The sequence below is a fragment of the Hordeum vulgare genome, chromosome 4H (assembly GCF_904849725.1).
Source record: "Hordeum vulgare subsp. vulgare chromosome 4H, MorexV3_pseudomolecules_assembly, whole genome shotgun sequence".
In the NCBI taxonomy this organism is placed as follows: domain Eukaryota; kingdom Viridiplantae; phylum Streptophyta; class Magnoliopsida; order Poales; family Poaceae; genus Hordeum; species Hordeum vulgare.
In genome coordinates, this window is record NC_058521.1 from 416,010,284 (window position 1) to 416,018,513 (window position 8,230).

An 8,230-nucleotide genomic window follows, 5' to 3' on the forward strand; every position below is an offset into this window, starting at 1 on the left:
CCAATCCACTCTGCATACATTCATATCTTATTTGTGTGTTTTTCCTATTTCATGAAATGGTTGGTTGTCACCAGCTCGAGTTTGACTTTTAGTTGCTGACTTTGATTGGATTTTGATATGTAGAACTTGTTCTTACTCCATTCATTTTTTTATATAAGATCATTATGAAAAATACATTTTTTATTTATATAAGGCTACTAACAGTAATTGAGCTAAAAATTACTAATGCTTTTTTGTACTTCCTTCGTCACAGTTTAGAAGGCGTGCTTAGAAATTTTCTTGAACCTAGGTGGTTATTGATTGCTTGTGAGATGGACTCAAAAATAACATTCACACTATGCATGCAGATAGGAGTAGTACAATGCAGTACTAATTAGCTATTAGGAGTAAATGCAATGCACCATAAACCTTGCCTATTATGGAAACGCACGTAAATTTAACTGTGTCTTCTAAACTATAATGAAGGGAGTACTAGCAACTTGTTTAATACTTGCATGCATGTAGTCATAATGACACTTTGATACTCCCTTCGTCACAGTTTAGAAGACATAGTTAAATTGACGTGTGTTTTCATAATAGACAGGATTTAAGGCGCATGGCATTTACTCCTAGCTAATTACTACTATTTCCTTCGTCACAGTTTAGAAGGCATACATCCAAAATCGCTGGGACTAAGGTGATTTACAATTGTCTTAGTTTTCTTTTGTTGATGACTAAAAACTAGCAACATATTAATACCAAGAGGCTTAATTAGCTGAGAATTTAATGCACAGTTTACCCCTTCACCACTAAATGAGTCGTATGTCCTCATGCATGCAGTTATGAAGACCAATTCGCAACATGCATACACGTAGTACTACTCCTTCTCTCGCAATTTAGAGAAGACAGTTAAATTTACGCGTATTTTTATAATAGACGGGATTTAAGACGTGTGGCATTTACTCGTAGCTAATTAGTATTAGTACTCCTAGCTGCATGCATAGTGTGAATCGGTCTTCAGAGTTGCATGCATGAGGATGGACGGTCCCTTGGTATTGGTATGTTACTAGTTTTCAGTCATCAGCAAAAGAAAACTGAGTCAATTACAAATCATCGTTCCAATGATTTTGAATGTATGCCTTCTAAATTGTGACGGAAGAAGTACTTTCTTCTCATTCCTTTCTTGAATGCATCCAGCATAAATGGTCCTAGTTAATGAAAAAAAAGTTAGTTTGCAAAAATAGTCATTAAATTTTTATCTTGCTATCTGTAATTCGAGTTTGTGGTCTTGTATAATCAAATAGAGGGAGTAGCTCGGGTCCTGTAGAACTAGTAATTCTTGGAAGATCTGTTCATATTTAAAAGAAAAAAGCTTCAACTTTAAGTTCTAACATTTGTGTGCATTGAGTTTTGTTTCTATAACTCGAAATTTTACTTCACGCATATGTTTGGAGAGGGTCCAGAAGCAGATTCGTTCAGTATACGCATTGTTAGGGTATGAGCTAAATGGATAAACTACTTTTTCATTTCTGTATCCCTGTTAGCTGAGGAGGGGCACAGACGAAGCAGACATCCACTGCATCGCGTTCTCTCCGGGTTCGAAATGGTTGGCGGTCAGCAGCGACAAGGCAACCGTGCACGTGTTCAGCGTCAATGTCGATTCGCCAAGGCTGACACCGGAGGACAGCGACGGTCCGGGCGGTCTCCAAGCAGCCTCAGCGCCGTCGTCTCCAGCAGTAGCTACAGCTAACAAGAGGTCGTCGCTGTCGTTCGCCGGAGGTAGTAATATACTCACATCTCACATGTATGAGTCCAGGTTTATGAACTTTTGCAGCTTGTGGAACAAATGAAAACTGGCTTGTGTCTTCAGGTTTAGCACAAAGTTTATCTTGTTTCCTGCATATCTGTGTGCGTGAGGAACCGAAAGTTAACATCCAAACCCTGCAGGATTCTTGCCAGGCTATTTCAGTTCAGAATGGTCATCCACTCAGATCCGCGTCCCTGAAGGCACCAAGTACTTGGTCGCGTTCGGCAGTCAGCCAGACACCGTTCTCATCCTCGGCATTAATGGACGGTTGGTCAAATATTATACTCCCTCCGTAGTATCATAATATAAGACGTGTTTGCAGACGTATTATTTTATGGTATAAATATTATACTCCTTCCGTATCATAATATAAGACGTGTAATATCCTTTTTTTTTTTTGTTTATTTGCTTCGAACTGAAGTGCATTGTTCCAGTTGAGCTTATTTGTGACACTTTTTGCCTGACATTTTGCGGCTGTGGTTTGTGCAGCTTCTACCGATGCCGATTCGACCCAGAAAAGGGAGGTGTAGTGGACGTACGGCACAAAGGGACGCCTTGTGGAAGTGTGGAACAGGACGTGGAGGGCATCAACTTCATGAATCCTCCTTCGAGCAAGAAAACATTTAATTCCAAGTCATCATATGGCAGCTAGCCATTTTATCTTACGCCAATAGCGTGATGGCATTTACGAACGTTTTCTTTGTAAGTTTCCTTAGAAACGCGTGACAGTTTTCCTCGGAGGAGCATGGCATTTTCTGGAAAAGAAGAAAAAATTTAGGGTAAAACGGACAGAAATTGCCCCATCTCCTACCACCTAGAAACAGCCATCAAAAACCGTTTGGCTGCCATTCCCTCCATTCGACAGTAACAAAGGCGCTATTGTGTGCGGTCCTGCGTTATTTTGGAAGAGTGCCTGATTTTGTTTTTGACATCTTTTATGTTATGCATTTCGTTGCTAAATTTTTTGTCTATGTGTTAACGCATTTGGTGAGATCAAGACCTACTGAGACATTATTAAGGAGGACATCATGCTTGTGATCAATAATTGTTCCACTCTCCAGAACAGAAATTTGCATTGGCTTAACTCTGCCAATATTGCTCTAGTTCCTAAGAAGGATGATGCCAAGAGATCTCTCACTTTAGATTAGCCTGATCCATGTTGTGGCTAAGCCCATTGCCAGTTTCTTACCATTAGGCAGGCTCCCCACATAAATGACATCGTCTCCATTGATAGACAAAGGATTTTGGGGTGTTGTGGGCTTCGACACTTCTTGGGTCGGCCACGGTAACATATATATAAGGGGTACCTCATCGGGTACGAATACAATAATACAAGGATTACAATACGTTTACAAATACAAGTCTAACACCCTTCCTCAATCTTAACCGGGCTCTGAAGAATTCAGAAGATTAAGATTGCGGCGACAACCCTGAAATTGAAGTAGTGGCAATGGTTTCGTGAAGATGTCAGCAAGTTGCTCTTTCGACGGGATGAACTTGATTTGAAGCAACTTCTGCGAAACTCGTTCTCTTACAAAATGATAGTCGACTTCGATGTGTTTCGTTCGGGCATGAAATACCGGGTTCGAAGAGAGGTATGTGGCACCGATGTTATCACACCAAAGAACAGGTGAACGACGATCCTGAGAGATTCCCAACTCTGGAAGCAAAGACAGAACCCAAATAAGCTCAGCGGTGGCATTAGCAACAGCTTTATACTCAGCCTCAGTACTACTACGAGACACTGTGGCCTGCTTACGAGCACTCCAGGCGATCAAATTAGAACCATAGAACACTGCATATCCCCCCGTGGATCGCCTGTCATCTGGACTACCAGCCCAATCCGCATCAGAGAAAGCGGAGAGAGAACCAGAAGGAGCAGGCCGAAGATGCAGACCTAGAGCAGTAGTTAACCGAACATAGCGCATAATGCGTTTCACAACTGTCCAGTGAGTATCGCGAGGAGCATGAAGAAACTGGCACACATTGTTAACTACATATGATATATCCGGACGAGTAATCGTCAAATACTGCAAGCCACCAACAATATTGCGATACTGAGTAGCATCGTCTGAAAAGAGAGGAGTACCATCAAGTGCAGAGAGTCGATCAGAAGATGGCATAGGAGTGGTAGCAGTCTTACACTGAAGCATACCAGCACGACGAAGCAAGTCCTGAGAGTACTTCTGCTGAGTGAGAGTTAGGCCAGCATCCGACCGAGAGACCTCCAAGCCGAGGAAATAGTGAAGACAACCAAGATCAGTAAGAGCAAAATCACCACTCAAAGCCGAAACGAGCTGATCCGTAGCAAATCCTGATGGGCTGAGCAGTATGATGCCATCGACATATACCAACAAATACATAGTGACAGTAGGACATCGTAGCATGAACAAGGACGTATCAGCTGTCGAAGGAACAAATCCATGTGCACGAAGAATAGCACCAAGACGCGCATGCCAGGCACGAGGCGCCTGTTTCAAACCATAAATAGCCTTCACCAGACGACACAAATACTGTGGGCGATCAGGATCAACAAAACCAGGGGGCTGACGCATATAAACTTCTTCCTCAAGAACACCATGAAGAAAAGCATTCTGAACATCCAGCTGTCTAAGGGATCATCTGTGAGTAACGGCAAGTGACAGCAGCAAACCAATAGTCGTAGGCTTGACAACAGGACTAAAAGTGTCCTCATAGTCAAGACCTTTGAACCCGCGAGCAACAAGCCGAGCCTTATACCGTTCAATAGAGCCATCAACATGTCGCTTAACCTTGAATACCCACTTTGAATCTATAATATTGACACCAGTTTCTGGAGGAACAAGACGCCATGTGTTATTTTTAAGCAAGGCTTGATATTCTTGTTCCATCGCGGAGCGCCAGTGAGGGATATCCATAGCTACCTGATAATGTCGAGGTTCAGCAGTAGGATCGGACTCAGAGTGAGCCACACAAGCCGCGAGCCACGCAACCGTGCCATCGGTTCGTTGTCGCGGGCGAACAATGCCACTCCTGCTGCGAGTATGAGGACGCAGAACGGCAGGAACAGTGGAGGAGGTCAAAGTCAAAGGAGTCGTCGATGAAGACGGAGCAACCGGTGTAGCCGGTACACCCCGTCCAGTAGGGGAGAGCGAAGGCAACCCGTCAACAGCCGGGGACGGCTGCCTGGGCAACGGAGAACCTGTAGTAGACGGGAGCAGCAGCATACGGCCAGCTGATGGCTGCCGTACGGGCGATGCAGGTGATGAGGACGAGGCTGGCGCTGTCGACGGTGGCACAGCCGACTCGATCGACACGAGCAAGGCCGGCTCAATCGGCACAGGCGAGGCCAACTCAGTCGGCACAGGCAAGGCCAGCTCAGTTGGCCCAGGCGATCGAGGCCGACGCAGTCGGCGTGGGTGAGGCCGATGTTGTCGTAGCCGGGTGCATATGCGAAGCACGCGCAAGCACCGGCGCAGGAGACCCCGCATGTCCCATGCAGGGAGCAACATCATCAACGTGCTCCATCGAACTCTCCACAGCATCAACGGATGGTTCATCTAGGAGAAGAAGGCGAGCACCTCGACCAGTTCCTGCACCATGGTTAGAAAACAAAGAAGGCGAGTGTGCAACATCTACAAATTGATCAGGCAATATAGAAGATGAATGCAGAGGTGGGGTAGGTGTGGTGGTAGAGGTTGGAAGATTGGAAAAAGGAAAAACATGTTCATCAAAGACAACATCACGCGAGATATACACACGATTTGTCAGAACATGGAGAGATTTATAACCTTTGTGCACTGAACTATACCCCAGAAAAACACATTTTTTAGAGAGGAACTCAAGTTTGCGGCGATTGTAAGGACAGAGATGCAGCCAACATGCACAACCGAAAACTTTAAGGAATGTGTAATCAGGAGTCACATGAAGCAAGAGTTCAAGTGGAGTTTTCATGCCAAGAAGCCAAGAAGGAATCCTATTTATGAGAAAGCAAGTAGTAGTAAAAGCATCACTTCAAAAGCGAAAAGGGGTAGAAGCATGAGCTAGCAAGGTTAAACCAGTTTCAACAATATGACGATGTTTACGTTCAGCTGAACCATTCTGCTGATGTGTATGAGGACAAGACACTCGGTGCGAAATCCCAAGTTTGTCGAAGAAAGAATTTAGATTGCGGTACTCACCCCTCCCCCCAACCCGACTGTACATGAATAATCTTGTGTTGTAGGAGACGCTCAACATGTGCTTGAAATTTAAGAAAAATATCAAACACATCAGACTTGTGTTTAAGAAGATAAATCCAAGTAAACCGACTATAAGCATCAATAAAACTGACATGATACTCATGACCACTAACAAACATATGGGCAAGACCCCAAACATCAGAAAAAACAACCTCAAGAGGAGTTTTTACTACATGACTAGAAACGGAAAAAGGTAATTAATGACTTTTTCCCTGCTGGCAAGCATCACAAACCGAGACATCTTTAGTACTAGACACAGATGGTAGCTCATGACGATAAAGAACATGGCGGACAATGGGCGTGGCAGGATGACCAAGACGAGAGTGCCATTGTGATGGGGACACTCTAACACCATTGAGGACTTGAGAGACAGGTGGGGAGACATATCGCGGCACATCAAGCGCATATAGTCCATTGCGGAGTCGACATTTAAGAAGCACGTCCCGAGTTGCTCGGTCCTTGATAAAAAGAACAAACGGGTGAAACTCACAAAACACATTATTGTCAGAAGTAAGTTTAGGAACAGAGAGCAAATTACGTGAAACAGTGGGGACTCGAAGAACATTCTTAAGATGCAACTGCCGAGATGTATGTGTAAGAAGGGTGTAATGCCCCAAGTGTGTAGTTGCCATATTTGGAACCTATTTTATGTGGGTCCACCTTGTCATGAACATGTTTGATCTTAATGCATGTATGATTTCATGTGGCACTTGATCTTCTTTGGTTGTGTGGCTATATTTTTTTGCTTGTCTTGTCATTGTGATTGAGTTGATGTGGGGTTGGCCTTGTGATCACATGTGATGATGGTGTGTGGAGTGTAGGAGTGGTTGCTATGTATTTTCAAAGCTCCTTGCAATTCAAACCCTTTTCCTTTCCTTTTAGTCTCATGTTCAAAATTCCATCTTCCCCAAAGCTGATTTAAAAATGTCTTGTGTTTACAGTATATTGTGGAGATGATAATGTAATAGTTTGGAGTCTTGGTTTTGGATTTGAGGGTGCATATAAATCACAAAACAGGTTATTTAAATGTTGTTTTGGATTTATTAAAGTAGCCCCATAAATCCTTGTTGTATTTTATTTAAATAGGTAGTTCATTTTCATGTCCAGGGCAATTTTTTCTTTGATTTTATCTTTTATAATTTGCCATGTGCCTATTTTTCTTTCCCTGTTTTATTTTAAATAGAAATAGCGAGGGTGCTTCTCTTTCTCTATCTAGCGCACTAAGTGGGCTCCCTCCCACTTAGCGGCCCATCTCTCCTTTCCCTCGCAGCCCGTCGCGCGTCCGTCGTCTTCCTCCTCCTTTCCAACAAGGTAGCGGGTCCCTCCCGTCAGCCTCTCTATTCCGTTCCCCTTTGTTCCACCGGATAGAGCACGCGCACATGGAGCCCGTCGCACGTCCCTCGCTTCTCCCCTCGCCCTATAAATGAGCCTTGGCGTCAGTGCATTCGTTAGGGTTCCTCCCCGCCGCCGCTCCATCCAGATCTTGATCCCCTCTCTCTCTCTCTCGTCGCTGCAAGGTAAGGAATCGTTCGGCTCCGCCATGGCCGACGGATGAAGCTCGTCGTCACCGTCGTCCTGTTTCGTCTCCTTCCTCTTCGAAGGGTCCAGCAGCTCGAGGGAATCTCCAGGAGTCCATTCCCGCCGCTGGATCTCCTTCCCCGACTCTGCTTCATCTTCTTCCCGGAGGCGCCTCTTCTCCGACGAGTTCTGCCGCTCCGCTGTTCTGCTTCCACTACTTCCTCTACGGGCGCTCCTTCCTCGACCCGTACCTGAGGTAGTGATCTCCCTTCCTCCTCCCTGCCTTAGATTGATCGTCGTAGCTGCTGGATTGCTGAGCTCGTCGTCTCTGTCGCCGGAGCGCCGCTCACCGTGGATCCATAGTTGTAGAGCCCCTCGGGCCTTGGTTAGGATAGAAATGGAACCGTGGATGCACCAGCGTCCTTCCATAGAGCGCGCCTAGTCCAATTGCTAGCAGAACGCCGATGAGGTACCTCCCCTATTCCGGCCAGCCGTCGGCAGCAGAGGTAGCAGTAGGGGTACTACTTATGTTTTGCTTCCCCTATGTAGTTAAGATCCGAACCGTAGCCTAGTGGTAGCAGTGTGTTGTTGCCTGATGAGAGGGCGTGGGTTCGATCCCCCTCGGCACATCTTTTGCTTTTCGTTTATTCTGCACAATAGTCAACAGGAACATGTTATCCTGTATGTGCCCTCTTCCGTGTCGATA